At 41.4% G+C, this 17036-nt stretch overlaps 1 long non-coding RNA gene across 1 annotated transcript; it reads left to right on the top strand.

Moving 5' to 3' along the window:
* The first annotated feature begins 644 nt into the window (after positions 1-644).
* Positions 645-5189, top strand: LOC124851354. Its single transcript, XR_007032399.1, has 3 exons — positions 645-775; positions 1396-1432; positions 3618-5189. It is a non-coding gene; the product is annotated as an uncharacterized LOC124851354 (long non-coding RNA).
* Positions 5190-17036: the final 11847 nt, after the last annotated feature.

Here is a 17036-nt window from a genome sequence, read left to right as displayed (position 1 = left end):
TTGTTTTGTCTGCGCGCTACTGAACTCTTTATAACCTTCACAAATATTAGAAAGAGACGCGAGTGTTAGTTTAATAAATCTATCCGAGCCGCAAAAGGACAAACACCTTCATGATGTAGATTTAAGTTTTGTTTTGAAATGACGGAAAGCGCCGTTAAAATATGCAAAGCGCCAAAATCCTGTTTTCACACCATCAAAGCTCATTTATGCTTCGCACCTTCTCCCTCTCCTCCTCTCGGCTGTGTTTCTGAGGACCTGTCAGCGTCCTCCAGATGACATCATCGGGGTATAAATTCAAAGATTGTGTTGAATTTCAACTGTTTTGTTGAAGTGAACCAAGGTGCCTCTCTTGGATTCATGTTGGGGGGTTCGCTGAAACCTTTTCATGAGGTTACTGGTATTGTCACACACAACCTCTTGGGATTTTTTAATTTAACCGTATCTATGAAATCTTTTGTATGTTTTTTTTTATTCATCTTTTTATTTTAAAATCCTGCAAACTGTAAAAATCAGGTTGTTGAAGCTGTAATAAAACATTTTAAGTGGTTCTCATCACAGTGATACGTGTTCAAATGTTTATTTCCCTGCAAGTTTGGTTTTAATTAATCACTTGATTTTATTAAAACAGGGGGAAACATCCGGATCGACGGCGGAGACCGACTCCGATAAAGCTCCTTTATCGGTGGGACTTCAAAGCCGCGGCTCCAACACCACGATCACTACTGCGCAGACTCCGGCTCCAGACGACCTCCAATGGTGGCACCTGTATCTGAAGGTTTTTAGCTGAATATTTTGAATATTTTATCCTCTGGGGACCATGAATATCCAGACAAAATGTAATTCAAACCCATCGTGTAGTTGTTGAGATTTTTCTGACAACACACACTTCAAAGTACGATATAAATAAATATACTACTTGTATTTATCAATGCAAATTTCTTCAAACACTTCCATATGGTTGAGATAATGCCTCAAAGCTTCCACACATGTAACATGCGGGAATGTTCACATACACACACAGGAGGCAGAACGACGTGGTTTCTATTAACGACGGTAAACATACAAAGATTTCATGTTTCTGTTGCTTTCTGGAAAAAGGGAGACATCTTGGCTAGTTTCAGACAAACCGAATTCCATCCACACAGATGGTGTGTGTTTGCAGGAGCCAGCCACAGTGAAGGTTGTTATACTTTTATGTTTCCTTTGATACCATACATATTAGTGGGTTCTTTGTTTCATGTACCACATCCACACTTGGAATGAATTTTTCATTTATTTCTGATCCAGTTTGGTTCCAAAGGAAACATCTTTCAAGTAGTAAAATGCACAAATGAGCCTGACAATGGACACTGTTTAGTGTTTTGAGTCATCAATGTTCAATTTGTCTTTTGCCAGATCCCGTTCCAGCAGTTCGGAGCCAATTGTGCAGAAGGTAACTGATTAAAATATGGGTTCGCTGTTTTCTCAGCTCAGACCCTCGTAAAATGTTTTTTCACTTAACAGTTTGAGTTTTTTAGAAACTGACAGAGCTGCGTGAGGGGCCTTTAAAAACCAGAGTTTATCATCCAACAATATGAAACAGGATATTCAGGAATTTTTCATGAAATAGTGGCCACAATAATGTTTGTATTACATTTTAGATACGTGATTTTCACAAGAACTGTGCCAGATGCAAGATTCAAAATAGACTCAATTAAACCTCATTGACAGATGTTATATATTCACATGTGATTGGTTTGACTTCCTGTTTGGGAAAATTTAATTTAGCCTAGTTTTTGAAGGCCTATAAACACATTGGTTTGTGTTTAAGCCAATTGAGTTACACAAGAATAAATAAAGGGAAACAACCTATTCAAATTGTCTGGTTGAAGTATTGAATTACTTAAAGACAAACTGTGTTACCCTCCTAAATCACAGTGTTATCAATCCTTCCCTTTCCGCAGTGCAGCTTGTGTGCAGTTAACCAGCTGAAGCCGACTGAGTGCACGGCCCTCCAGCTTCCTGTGCTCAGGTCCATGTCTTTGTGAAGCCTCGCTCGACTTAAAAATCCATTTCCATAACATGTTACTTCAATAAGTGAAGCAAGAAAACGGACCTGGCAGCACGTGATTGGACATGAAACACATTCTATGCAATGTTAAGTATGTGCTTTCAGTGTTGATGCAGCAGTTGGACGAACATGTCTCACGGTAAATTGACTATTCGATTTGGTCGGAAAAGAAGAAGTCGTGCAGAATATTGTCAGTGACTCTGAGACGGATAAAGACAGAATTGTTACAGACACGGTTTTTAAAAAAAATGCCGCATCCAGGAAACATTTCATGAGGGAATCTAATGTGAAAGAACTTAATGACTCTTTGATATCACTGATGTGTCTCAAAGCTGGGTCAATTACCCAAGCTTGTAGGACAGCTGACGAGCAGCTTTTCCTCCATTTTTTTTTTTCATGGCCCACGACAGCACTGGGCTGGTTTCATCACGCCGAGTTTCCCATGAGGCCGCGCTGACCCCACCTTCTAAAGCGCTGCACATCTTAATTGCCTGGAAAATTATCATCTGTGCTGAAAAAAAAAAAGAAAAAGCAAGGCTCAAAGTTTGTCTTAATTTCTTCTGTCCTGGCGCCGTGATGACTCTGTCCCAGTGCCAAGGAGAAGGGACGTGTGTGCTAATTGATGGAATCTCAGCAGCGGCGTCTTCTCCTCTGTCCTTTAGTTATTTAAAACAAAAACTATCCTCCACTGCATCTCCCTTTTTAAACAAATCAGATAAAGCTGTTTCTAAATAATATGAGGTATCTTGACTCAAGATAACTGAGGCTTCTAAACTAATAACTAGAGTTGTTCAGATGTACTTCAGATTAAATTATAGCAGACATTCAAACATTTTCCCTGAAATTTTCCAGAGGGGCTGTACGTAAGAACGCAAATGTCCGAGTCAGTTGCTTCGGACATTTTCTGGAACTTTTCCTGCCTGGCACCTAGTTAAATGTCCGGAAATTTTCTGAGTGAGCTCGTGTGAGAATACAGCTGGAAAATGTGTAGATTCACGGCGTCATCCTGCATGTTGCAAGTGTCCTTGGGCAAGGTACTGAACCCCACATTGCCCCCTGACGTCTATGCTGCTGGTGTGTGATTGAAGTGTGATAAGAAAACTGTCCTGTGAAGCGCCATGTGTGGTCATCACGCCACATAAATACAAACCATTCACCTTTAAGTGTTTCATGGCCCTTTCAATAAAGTTCAAGATAACACCAGGTAAAACTGCAGTAAATAATATATAATGCAGTAGAAAAAGGTTTGACAATGACACTCGCACCCAACACGGGATAATAAACCACAGATACTGCCGGGCGGCCTCAGCAAACACTAATCTTTCTTTGTTCCTTCTGTGGTTAATGGTCTAATCATTTGCCAAGAACCACTACTATTATATCCATAGCAAATTGACAGTGACTACATCAATAATATAATCACTCCTGTGACCAGATGTGAAATTAATCATAATATGAAGACATCAAATCATTGGTCACGGATCTCGCACGGTTGTATTTTATTAGAGGAAGAAAATATACTTCTGATATGACAATTATAACAGCAAGGCTTTTTTCTATCTTGTAGATTTAATGGATTGGGACGGTGTGTGTGTGTCGACGGCTTCGGCGCTGGAATGAATTTGGAAAGAGGCCTCTTCTTATCTGACAGTGCGGCTGCAGGCCTTGGCAAGTCCACCAGGATCCTAACTGGAAACCTTGGATTCAATATCTCCTCAGCCTCGGGTTGAAACAAGTTCCTCAACCTCCCCCCGTCTGGATGGTTGTATGAATTTTAGGATACACTGACCTACTGTAAGCCCCGTCCCCCTGAGTTCTGCTGCTAAACTATGTTGAGCTCTCCATTCTTGCACGGCACACCACGGCGTGCAGTTAACGAAAAAAAACACCAGGGGCACGTTTTGCCTCTTGAAATTCTTTATCTTTCACACAGACGGAGGTGGAAATAAACAGGCTCCTTATTTCAAACCAGCGACCTTTAGCTGGCTGGAACGACAACAGTCGCTAGTTAATGGAGCTACGTTAATCCTTCGTGTTCGGGAAGAGTGGAAGGGATGCGTTTGTCTTCTGTGTTCGATGGAGCCGTGGAAATGGGACAGCCAAGTTCTTCTGATGCAGCCTCCGAAGGATTGTGGCCCTCGCATCGGGACACAGCTTCTGATTTGATTGTTTAATTCAGATTTATTCTATTAAAATGAGGATCCTATTTTGGTAACATATGGAGATATCTTGCTAACAGGTTGTTCTTCCCTAGTTGCTCATCAATTAAAAACACATAGATATCCAGACAGATGTCATATTATTGATTTGTCCTTCATGATTTCGTGCATTGCCTTTTGCTTACTTCTGTGAGTAAAGCCAACATTGACAGTTACTATGTTTATAACTGATTCCATGTTCTTTTGCCCTTTTATTCTTGGTTTTTGGAAATGCTCAAATACATAAATACCCTCCACTTCATGCACATGGTGCATTACTTCACTCGCGTGTGCTTTAATTTGACATCTGGAGAAAGCTTAAGGGAAGACTGTGCCAAGTTACAGTTGCTAAGGTATGGTGGGACCATCTGCCCAGTCAGGAGTAATGTTGAGCAACAAGCATAGCGAACGTATATCATCATTAGACCATAATAAAAATGCACAAAAAAATAAAACTCCACTTAACAATAATATAAAAAGGTCAAAATCACCATAGCAGGAAACTACATATTATAATATTACACTCTGCCCCCTTCCTCATTTTCATATTTTCATTCAATTGGGATTTTAATGGCTCAACCTTCTCTACTTGTATGTTCCACATGTTGTTATATTATTTATTAGTTTTATTATAAGCCCTGTTTGTCTATTTTGTTGTTACTTCCTGATGGTTCAATGTTCCCTCTGTATTAAATGAAAACATCTTTTTTGAGGAGGTGGGATTCTGCTTTGGTCAACTTCTTTCACTTTTTGACCGCAGCCTAAGATGTGGATCACGGGACATATCGATATCGTTATATAATAAATAAATAAACATAAAATAAAGGAAAGAGAAAAGTGAATGTGAGATGAGCTCAGTCTGACTTAAATCTTTATTCATGATCTAGTGAAATATTCAATCGTGTGTGGATTTTTCCAAATAAAAGACATCTGACGCTTTAGTTTTTATTCCTCATCATGTTGATCTGACAGAATAAAACCTTCCCACTCGTCTAGAGTATTTATCTGCTGCACTTTATTAATCCCAACTTCATAGTGAACACTTGTGTCCCTGTGAGGACCCTGTACATGATGGTTTTCCTGTGATCTGATTGGTCAGCAGCTGCTCTGTTGACAGGTGCTGGTAATGAGTGAACCGGCTTCTGAAGTTACCTGGATAACCTCCAACCCCTGCTTGATATGTGCAGCTAGCACCTAGCACCTAGCTAACATGTGGGAGGCAGGACCAGGTGGGTGATGCAGCGGCTGCTAATGCTAACATGCTAACACAAGTAAGGACTGTTTGGCCTGAGCTGGAGGCCGTGAGAGGAGGCTGAGAGCCGGCTGCTGCCAGAGGGAGGGACCCGGTCCTCACCCCGTGGTGGACCAGGTCCTCACCCCGTGAGAGACCGGGTCCTGGGGGACGTTACCTGGACAGACTGACAGCTGCAGGAGCCACGTGTCTCCAGGGGGGTTTAAGGTAAGGTGACATATTTACATTTATTTGTAGGCAGTGTTATCTCTGCATAACCTGGGCAGGTGTGCTAATGTGGGTTGTTGTTGTTGTTGTTTATGCAGTTGTGTTTGTGAACGTATTGTTTACAATGTTGTTTATGCAGTTGTGTTTGTGGACTTATTGTTTACACTGTTGTTGTTTATGCAGTTGTGTTTGTGGACTTGTTGTTTACGCTGTTGTTGTTTATGCAGTTGGGTTTGTGGACTTATTGTTAACACATATTCACATTCATCAACACATTTGTTTTAACACAATGCACAAACGCACACATCCAGTATTCCACTAATCTATAACTAGTGACTTGAATAGTTGTCTTGTGTGGTTTCCATTTTCTGCTGGTTATATATGGGTGAATTTGTCTTGTCTGTGTCTGTGTGTGTGTGTGTGTGTGTGTGTGTGTGTGTGGTTTGTGTGTGTGTGTGAAAATGATGCTGGATTGTGTTGAACTCCCACTGGACTGGGAAAGTTGTGCGATTGTGTCCGAACACCGTACCAAGCTTGGGAAGTGTACATTAATCTGGAGTAATTTGTTGTATATTTATCATTTGACAGCTTTTTACAGCACAGAGTCATAATATACGATGAACATCTGTTCACCACTCATTCAGGGAGTCGATGGTACATGCTGCTGTTTCCCGGATGCAGCTTAATAGCTCTCGGCTCCAGGTTATTTTGATGATTTAACACAACTCTTAGGCTCGTTGAATGTTATTCTTCTGGAGTAAATCGTTCACTTGGCTGCATTAGAAATCATGTTCATTGTTCTGTTATCATATTTCTTCTTTATTCTTATTTTGAGCCCTTTTTTGTGTGTGTTATCTTTCTATCAGAGTTTTGTGACTGTCACTTGGATGCTCAGTGTCTGTGGTGTTTGTGTGTCTGTATCTACATTATCTCAGTGATCCTCTCTTCAAACTCACTTCCATTTGCCTTTTGTGGAGCTCAGCTCAATAAAGCCTGAAATTTCCCAATCGCCCACTGTCAGTGGTGCCCCCTCCCCGAAACCACTCAATGACAATAACAGTCCACCAGGGGAGTGATGTTGGGGGAACAATTGCAGGTCTGCTCAATAGGTCTGGCAGCAAATTGCTTTTTAATGTGTCGCACAATAGCACAAAACAAAGCGGATTGTTGTCCATAAGCCATGTGAGGCCATTTAAGTGAGTGTGATACATGACTCACAGAGGAGTCCAGGTGTCAATGCTGCTGTGGGAAGAAAGAGGAGACAGCCGCGGTGACGGGGGGGATGGTGAGCGTGAATTAAGTGCAAGGCTTTCAGGATCTTTATGTTGAGCTGGCGGGAGTTAATGCTCAGTGAGTTAGTCGCACTTTCTTTTAAATGTACTGGAATCGAAGTTTGCCCAAGATCTGTGTGAAAGATTCAGCTTTAAATCGGATCTTAATCTCTCATCAGCGTAACCAGTGATTTGATTAGAGCGAGACTTTAAGTGTAAGTCACTGGTCAGTCAGACAGTTGGTCCTCCACTTCGCTCCAGACTGAAATATCTCAGGTGTAAATCTAGTTTAAACTGTGCAATACTTTCAGTGTGACTGCAACCTCAATATCTTTTTACATTATTATTTATATTTCCTGATGTTTATTCGCCTTTGCTGCTGAAGTATGGATTATCTTGTGTTGACATCCATGGTCCCTAGAAGATGCATCCTACTGACTTTGGTGATTTCCCCCCATTATTTTCTGTAGTTCCACAATTATTATGACCGGATCGTCTTTTACTGAAAGAGCTAAACAACTCTAGCTGCCATAGAATTTAGTACAGTTATGGCTCATATCTTATGTTATAGTATGTTTGAAAATCCACCAAACAAGTAAAACAACAAAACTTGACTGGACAAGAGGGCAAACTGACAGTGAGCGACCTCTCCTGGACCGTGATGTTAACTACTTCAGATGGTCTGACAGTCTGAGTATAACCCCCCTTCTTACTGAAAGATACAATGTTATATAAAAATATAATTAATCTAATACTTTTGTTTATGACCATACATTTGCTATGAAACTCCCATTAGCCTCAGCCGTACTTTATTTTTTATCGCTTAGTAGCAAATGTTAGCATGCTAATGTGCTACAATGAACATGGTGAACCTCATGACAAATTTACGTCAGGACTTCGAGCATGTTACTTTTAGCATTTAGCTTAATTACCTTCTTTGCTGGGTAAAGCCACACCCTCAGTCTACTTTATGATACTTTTTATGTCCACTAGTATTATACTCGCACACTAATTGCTGATAATAGCTTTTACAAAACTCAAGAACAAGATAGGGGGGGTGCCACAAAAACAGATCTTCATGACATTTTGAAGCCGACATTTCAGAATCGGGCAAAAGGGAATTTGTTTGTTTCCCCTCATTTGTTTCCACTGAGGGTTTACAGCTCCAACCACGGACCCCTGCAGTACGCATCAACCAGTGGCCTTGAGCTCCCAGCGCCACATCTGCCGCATCTGTACAACAGAGAGGCAGCGCGCAGTAGGACGCATCAAAACCGAGGACCTCGCCTGAATAATATTAATTAAACCTCCCTAACTAATTGTGTGTTACTTTTTGCTGTCAACCAATTATGTTTTACACTCTTGGGGAGAAGCGAGATCCCCCTGCTCACTGCGAAAAATCCAGCTGTCATTGAATTTCAATAAGCATGTATTTAATTAACACACACAGGCCACTGGAGCATATCAATATTTATTCCTCTTGCAGACAAGACAGCAATGCGTTTGTTTTGCCCACAGTCAACTGCAGACGCCCGACGAGTTGACACAACGTGCAGGCGAAAAACATTTTTTTGATTGAGGACCTGTAATAATGTTTACCTTGCAAGTGCAGCTGCGAGCGGGGGTGCTTTATGCACTGGTCGGTTTCAGAGCATCCGGCACAGTGTCATCGTAAATGATAGACCACCGTCACGGACACCGCTACGTAGACTTCCTCATTCAAATCGCTCCAGTGTCTTGAATGTGGTGAGAGCAGATATTGATGTGAGTTTTGCTTTCTCTCCCTCCACCCCCCCCCCCACCATCCGTTTGTCTTGTGCGTCTGTCCTGTGTTGTTCTTTTATCAAGCGCCGCTTTTGACAGCACAACAGAAATCATCCATCATCTAGATTTACCCCCACAACCCTAATATCTAGCAGACAGTCCAATGCCATAACTCCACAGGCGAGAATGCATTGTGTGTGTGTGTGTGTGTGTGTGTGTGTGTGTGTGTGTGTGTGTGTGTGTGTGTGTGTGTGTGTGTGTGTGTGTGTGTGTGTGTGTGTGTGTGTGTGTGTGTGTGTGTGTGTGTGTGTGTGTGTGTGTGAGAACAAAATTTCCTGTGTGAGTGCTTGCACTAGCAAGAAGCATGAGGATAGGAAGGTGGGGGGGGGTATAATAGTGACAGAGTGAGCTAAACTCAAACTCAGGCTGCCATGCCATAGGCAACTGGCCGAATACCACCCCCCCCCTCCCGTTGCTGGGTCAGCAGAAAAAGTGCACAAAACAGCATCAATTGATTCATCCATGATATGAGGAGGAAGAGGAGGCCCCGTCTCCGTGCAGCAGGCCTCCTCCCTCCCTCGCTTTCATTCCAGCCTCTACCTGCTTTCTCAGAGTGCTGTCACACATAATGAGGCCCGAGCCGGAGAGACGGAGCGAGCCCAAGAAGCCAAGACAGCCAGCGCGGCACAAACAACAGCCGCCGACGCCCAGCAGACCACAGTGGAAATGGTACATATTTTAGCATAATGCTCTGCCACTTCCCCTCGCCGCCCCCCCGTGCTTCACACGAGCGAGAGAGAGAGAGAGCTGTGTATTATTCAATGATGTGTCTACCGATCCAGTGGTCCCGTAAGGCTCGCAAGGTCGCCGATTCAAATGATGTCACATGTGTCCCAACTAATGATTCCCTGCAGGCAGAGGTTTTAGGATTTGTTGAGGAGCTTTGTTCCGGTGCAGGGCGCAGCAGGTCTGTGCAGAAACACACCGAACATTCAAGTCCTGTTTTTTTTTCTTCCCGTTAGGAGGTAGGCACACAGTATATACTCTCTGCAATGAGCACAAGTTGTTATCTCCCTGGAAGTAACCTCCGGAGCGAGAGCAGTGCTTCTAATAAGTGAGTGACGCTCTTCGGGAAGCACACATGCCTCCTGTGAGAGAGAAGTGTTGTTGGTTAGTTGGACACGAAGCTGGGAGAACTAGTTAGTTACTCATTATCTCTTTAAATGACCTGCTTCACTCTACCTGCTCGATATAGTTCCTAGCCTGGCGGTAGGAAATGGCCGATATGAGCCTTTCACAGACGTGTAAGGGGCGGTTTTGTTTATGCCTATGATAAATAATTATTTTACAGAATAAACATGTAGAAAAATGTGCATTTGTTTACATTTTACATATCATTTTTTAAATTTGTTTTTGAGGTTATCTAACTAGATGTATTTGTGTTTTCTATTATAGTTATTAAATATCCATATGGGCGGCTGTGATTCATTAGGTAGAGAGGGTTGTCCAATAACCAGATGGACGGTGGTTCGATCCCCATATCCTTCAGTCTGCAAGATACCCAACCCCAAATTGCCCCCTGGTCCCTGATGTGTGTGTGTGTGTGTGTGTGTGTGTGTGTGTGTGTGTGTGTGTGTGTGTGTGTGTGTGTGTGTGTGTGTGTGTGTGTGTGTGTGTGTGTGTGTGTGTGTGTGTGTGTGTGTGTGTGTGTGTGTGTGTGTGAGAGAGAATGGGACTTGTAATGTCTAAGCCTGGAAATGCAATTTATACATATAATGCAGTTACTGTTGAACTGTGAGCTATAAAACATCAATCACATTACTTTGGCTTTGATAACAACATGTTAGGAATCATTTCCATATTTTTAGTACCTAAGTAGATATATTGGCAGATATATCAACATTGGAAATGTTTTTACTCCCTAATATCAGAATCTGCCCCAAAAAATCCCCATATTGGTTTGGCTCTAGATACGAGCACTCGCCTTATGTTTTGAACGTGGTTATTTTGTAAGGTTTTAAACTGACTCTACGAAACGCCTTGACATAGTATAGGTTACGATTTACAAACGAAATTGAACTGAATTGAACACACTCTCAGAAATATGTGAACATGTGTAAATGCTTGAATCAATTTTGTCAGGCTAAGATGGGATGCAAATGAATCACTCTCTGGGCCCCTGTGTCCAGGAACCGTGCTTAGCTGCAGCCGGCTGTTTAATAATTTCCCTTTTTTAATTTCACATATAACCAGCTCAGTTGGTAGAAGTTCAGGACGGCGGGGCTATCGAGCAGAGCCACCTAAAAGGTGTGCAAACAGATAAGTGCAGACTTGCCAGTGTCGAGACTCTGTTAGTCGACGTAAATACATCACACACTCCTCAATTTTATGCACTGGAGATGATAAAATGAGAAGATTTCTTTTTTTTTTTTCCACACTAGTGCGCCTCAGGGCTTGAGAGTAGAGGATCGAGGCAGTTATTCCCTCCGTTTTTACATCCCCTCCTTCTGCCGCTTTAGCCAGTGAGCTCCAAATACATTTTAAGAGGTTCATTTTAGTGACAAGTGCTATCATGCCAACCTGAGATGAGCAGGGAGATCGTAAAAAGTGAAGTAATTACCAGAAACACGTGATTAGAATGTCATTTGGCTGACAAGGGCTAATTAGAGACGTCCCTGCTCGTCATCCTTGCTCCGATGACGGTAGATAATGGCAGGGGACCTAAACCCTTTTGGTGAACTTTGCCTGCATTGGAACGCACAGATGAGCTGGCCCTCTTAATAATTTGTGTCACTTCACTCATATTAAGTTTTTAACAGACCTTATATAGCGCTTCATTCCCACGTTGGCTTGTCTTTCTCTCGACCTCCACGTCTCTTGTCAAATCTGCTTCAATGAGCAACGAACCTGCGGCTCAGCAGTGACAAAGTCACTTTACACGTCAGCCCAAGGAGACCGCAACTTTTCTGCTGGTGACGGTCTAAGTTCAGACGAAGCACATCGTTCAGGCAGCGACTAAACAAAGACATCAGATATATTTAGAAGTGTTTCTTTAAAACATTATAATTTCAGTGGTTGCTTCTTCTTTTTTATATTCTAACTGTACTTCAGCTTTCTTTTCCAGCTCTTCAAAGACTGTCGGCCACGTAGACTGTAAATAAAGATGGGCGGCGCGTCTCCACTTCCTCCCACTATCCAGAAATGAAGCTAAAATATCCCGAATACGAGTTAGTCCTGCCGATACACTCATTCCACCAATGACCAGTCAGCGTCGGCAAAGTAAAACAAAACTTTTCAGAAGCACTTGATCATAAATCAGTGTGAGAAGGATGACCTAAAATGACAGAAACCATCTTTTGAGAAATTATTTCAAACAGGTGGTGATCAATGCCTCACTGGTCCCCAACCAGTCATGTTGTCCATCTTGTCTCTGCACTCTCTGGTATTCTTCATGTGCTTTTTCATCACCTCTAAATCATAGTGCTTGTCTTGCCGGTTTTATTTTTTAACTTCTTTATTCATATTGCTTGGTCTGTATGGTTATATTTTGTCACCGTGCTATGGCGGCTGCACTAACATAGAAAAAGACTTGACAATTAGGAGGTAGAAGCTCCAGTCAGCAGTAAGAAAATGAAACCCCAAGAGAAGCCTCTCAGCAGGTGCACTATGTAATCAGCCATCAGAATAATAAACCCTGATGGTGGAAGTATCCAGAATTTGCAGTAGATCCCTGTAATAAACTTAAATGAGGTATTAATTTACAGCTGAAACAATTAATAATTGAGCCGATCAGCAGAAAAGTAATCGAAGGCTGTTTTGATGATTGATTCATTATTGAAGCAAAATATAAACTTCACAAATATGATTATTCGCTGTTTCTCTTTGTCTTTTGTAGTAAACTAAATATCTTTGGGTTTTAAAATGTTCGATGGACAAAATGAGCAATAAATCTGTACATCAATTCATGGCTGATAGTCACAGCCTTATATATACGTATAGTTAAAGTTCAAATAATGTTGACACATTTTTATTCTGGTCGGTTCATTTTACATTAATTTGTTCAACTACAGACGTTACGTCTCTTTTTGTAGTCCTTCGGCTTCTCTTTCTAGTTTGTGTGTCTTTGTATTCGTATTGCCTCTCTTTGTGGTTGTTTTGTGTGTCTTTGTCGCCATTTAACTAAATGATCAACAACACATTTTGTAGTCGCTTCAAACAGAGGCAGTGGTCCAGGGGCCTCCAGACCTCCAGTGCCCCTCTGTTGGTTCCTGTTCAGTAATCCCTCCATGTACACAGATATGTTGGACACTTTCTGCTTTTGGGACAAAAAGTACCATTAAATCCAAGTACAGAACAGTGAGATGAATGTAAACCACAAAATTAACATGTATAACGAAAGTATTGAGTAAGTAATTCATTACTTCCCTGATAAACACTGATCGGTGAGTCAAATATTACTTTAATTATTCAATAGCTCTGGAAACAACAATAGCAGCGAAGCTCAGGGCTCTGTTTTCTGCGTCCTTCATCAGATTCCATGAAGACAAAGAATAATGGTTGGAGGGCATGTTTGTCAGCAGGAGTGTGTTTCTCTGGCAGAGCTGCATCGGTCTGTAAACTGGCAAAGTATTCTAAAGAAGAGACTGAACTAAAGGGAGCTGTGGAGTATGAAGGGCAATGGAATTAGATCAATTACAGCAGCAAACAGTGATGTGTTATCACCTCCCTAACACTGCTCTCAAGGTGAGGACTGCCTGCTTAGTCTTAATCCATAGAATAACTCTCCTATCCCATAATATGTCTAAACAAATTACTCTTTGTTATAAGATACACCACACTAGTGTTATGTCCTTTTTGCTCTCATGACAGCCTCAATTCATGATTGGTTGTTTTTGTGCTTTCTTTATATTTACAGTTATTTGTGATACATTTAATGGTTGAACTGTAAAATATCAAGCCTCAATTACATTTCTTCTTCTTCTTCTTGCCAAATTAACAGAAGGTTCAGTGCAGTCAAATTTGCATTTCTTTTCTGCAGCAAAGAACATCGACATTTAGCATTAAAGCTGACCTGAATGAAGCTGGCATTTAAATTTAGATTCCTTTACTGGTTTTTAATTCCAAAATGCATAATTTTCTTTTTACATAATACACAAGTCAACTTAACCTAAAACTGTAAAAAAAATGGCCATGAATATGCCAGTTGCTACAGAGCAGAGGTCATTACTGTCGATGATATTACTTTAAATTCCATTGATTGTCCTTAAACATAACATGAATCATGAGGTTAAAGCAGTTGAAAAGAGAAAACCAGAGTTTGAATAACAATTGTAAGCATTTTATACATAACAATCCTATATCTTTGTGTTAATATTCCAAAAGCAAACATATCAACCACTATAAGCTCAGAAAAACTAGTATTTCACTGATGAGGCTCCCAAACAGAAAGAAGTGGAAGCATTGAAACACCCTCACTGTTTATCATTTACAGGGATCCTTTTGTTTTGAAGTCATCTTCACGGACATTTTAGGTGACAACAGCATCTGTTCCCGGTGTCAGCGTGGCGCCACATATCCCGGAACAATAACAAGCCTGTAGTTACACAGAGGAGTTAGTGAACTATTGTACAGCGAACAGCGGAACAATTAATTACAGCCAGTGTGGTATGATGTGTAAATGAAATAAATTTCCCATCAAATTATCTCGGGAGACATCAAGCGAGTGAACTGCAGAGAGGAGTGTCGAGCATCAGTAGGCAAGAGGAGAAAGTTGATGCTTTGAATAATTGCAACCGTGTTGTCTGCATTTAAAACAGAATATAAACACAAAGATGAGCAGGGAAACGGAAACACTCATTTTTACCTCTATTGTTAATAGTTACGAGATCGTCCTTCCCCCTCTCACTTCTTTAAAGATGAAACAATTGCTGTTTAAACAACTGATTAAAGGATTATGTGTCAAGAGGTTTATTTTACTGTATTAGGACCCAGTTCCCTGCAGAGGTTTTTAGCTTCTTTCTGCTTCTTTCTTTCTCAGTTCCACTGCCCTCAACCCTCCATGTTCTTCTTTCCACCCACCATCAAACAAGTTCAGAAGTTAGCAACTTGCTTTTTAGCATAATGCAGCATTTAGCAGCTGAAGATGGAAGTGATAAGTGGAGCAATTTACTTCAGGAGTAGTAAAGTAAAATAGATTTAATTTGACCTGTTCCTCTTGAACAGAACCCCCATGTTTCTAGTCTTTATGCTAAGATGCGCTAACTAGCTCCAGATACAGATGCAGATACAGATGTTACATTGCTTTCAAGACCCTTTCCAGTCCCAAACCAACTCTGGAGCAATTTGTTTGTGGCGGCAACGTGATCCGATTTTCCTCTGACCCAATTACCATGTGTACTCCACTAAATGGCTCCTGTAGCCAGGTGTACTTTGCATTCTGGGATGTCGTAGATGACACAAACTGCAGCATAATTGTGGTAGAAGAAAACCAAAGAATGAATTAGAGCGAATTAAGGATTATGTTAAAGTGCCCTTAATATTCCGGTCAAAAATTATGTATGCTGCAGGAACGACACTGGATCCAGGTTGAAATTTCTCCTCCCTCACAAATGCAACGATGCAAAAAGGGGAGCGGGTGTTTCCTCCTGCAGACAGGGCCCCTCAGAGGCTCACGTCCCACAGGGCCGATCTAAATAGCATTTTGAGATGCACTAGGATTTATCCCCAGGGAAAGAGGTAGCTGGCAGCCCAGTGGACCAACCGTATCACTGGAGCTGGGCAGAGAGAGAGAGAGAGCTGTGCAGGACATGTAAATTGATTTACTTACATGTTTACACCGAGCTACTGAAAATATGTGTCATGTGGCTGTGGCACAAAACATGGGAGCTTGTATTTTTTATCTGCGCCTTTGCATGTACCTTAACGCTGCAGAATTTGATAGGATATTCACAAGTGTTCACAGTTTGCAGCCTGTTTATGTATAAGTACTGTATATATATATATATATATATATATATATATGTGTATTTAGTTAACATGCTTAGGTCTCGTTTGCTACCAGTGTCACGGCTGAAAATATTTCTTGTCATAAGGGAATCAATCAAATGTGCTCTGCAGTTCCTCAAAGTTACTATGACTGACCTAGATGCAGTCAGGCTTCCCAGGAGATTCAATTTACTACAAGCGCAGATAAGAAAATAGGGGTCACTATTTGTAACCCGAGTAAATAAAGAGAGCGTTGGAGGCGATATAACTGTATTTCTTATTAACTGAGATGGACTGAGAGGAGCACGAATGTGGACGAGATGGAAAGATGGCTTGGCACGAAATGGGAAAGGGGTTATATATACGTTTAGATTAAATTAACAACAGTTTTTTTTAGAAAAGCCGATGTTGAAAGTCTGTTCTTACGTTTGTCTGGCGAGATTTGTCGCCTCTTTTACGTTGTCCGTGATTTTAAAACGCCCTCTAATGTAGAAACAGAAAATGAAAGGCTCTAATTGATTCAGGGAGTCACATTCACCTCTTATCCTTCATCGCTATCTGTTCCTATAGCGAATATTCACTTTTTGAACTCACACTTATCAACCATTTCCAAACTTTTCTGAAAGTTTTTACCTGTTTAAGCTTCAGGGTAAACACTAATTGAGAACAGTTTATCACATTAAAGGACAGGGAATCACTTTCATGTTGAGGTTTCACAATCTTTGACCTTATCAGGAGCAACAATAAAGTCAAAGCTCTGTGACAAGTTGCTTTTCATCTTCATAACTTTCGCTTTTTGCAGTGAACATCAAGGGCAGTAAATTTGCCCAAATTAGCGGAGCAACAACTTCTCTCCAGTGCATTGTGGTAAAAGAGCTCACGATGAACTGGCAAAGGAGATGAAGTCTCCATTCTAGTCCCTAAAGGCTCTTTTAAGCCGCCCTCACGGATGAAAAGCGTAAGTCAGTTTCAAACAATGCGACGTCACTGCCCAGATACTTTCACGAGTCCGTTACGTTAGCGCGGCCATGAGGAATAAATTCACAAGAGGGCAGCACAGAAACCTGGAGGACATTGTGATGTTGTGCCTGTATTTTCTTACCTAGTCTCTCCCCAAAAAGTTCCTCGTGTTCTGTGACCGTCGCTTAAACTATTGGCTACTTCCCCCCCTTTGGTTTCTGGTGGCACTGCTCAGTTTTGTCTATTTTATCTGTAAGGGTTCAGAAGACGTGAACAAATATGGATGCAGAATACAGACAGAAGCCTCCGACTGTGTCCGTATACGTATCTAACGTTAAATGAGCCTTAAT

Source organism: Hippoglossus stenolepis, chromosome 23, assembly GCF_022539355.2.
Source record: "Hippoglossus stenolepis isolate QCI-W04-F060 chromosome 23, HSTE1.2, whole genome shotgun sequence".
NCBI classification, from domain to species: Eukaryota; Metazoa; Chordata; class Actinopteri; order Pleuronectiformes; family Pleuronectidae; genus Hippoglossus; species Hippoglossus stenolepis.
This window is presented reverse-complemented; position numbering and strand designations above follow the sequence as displayed.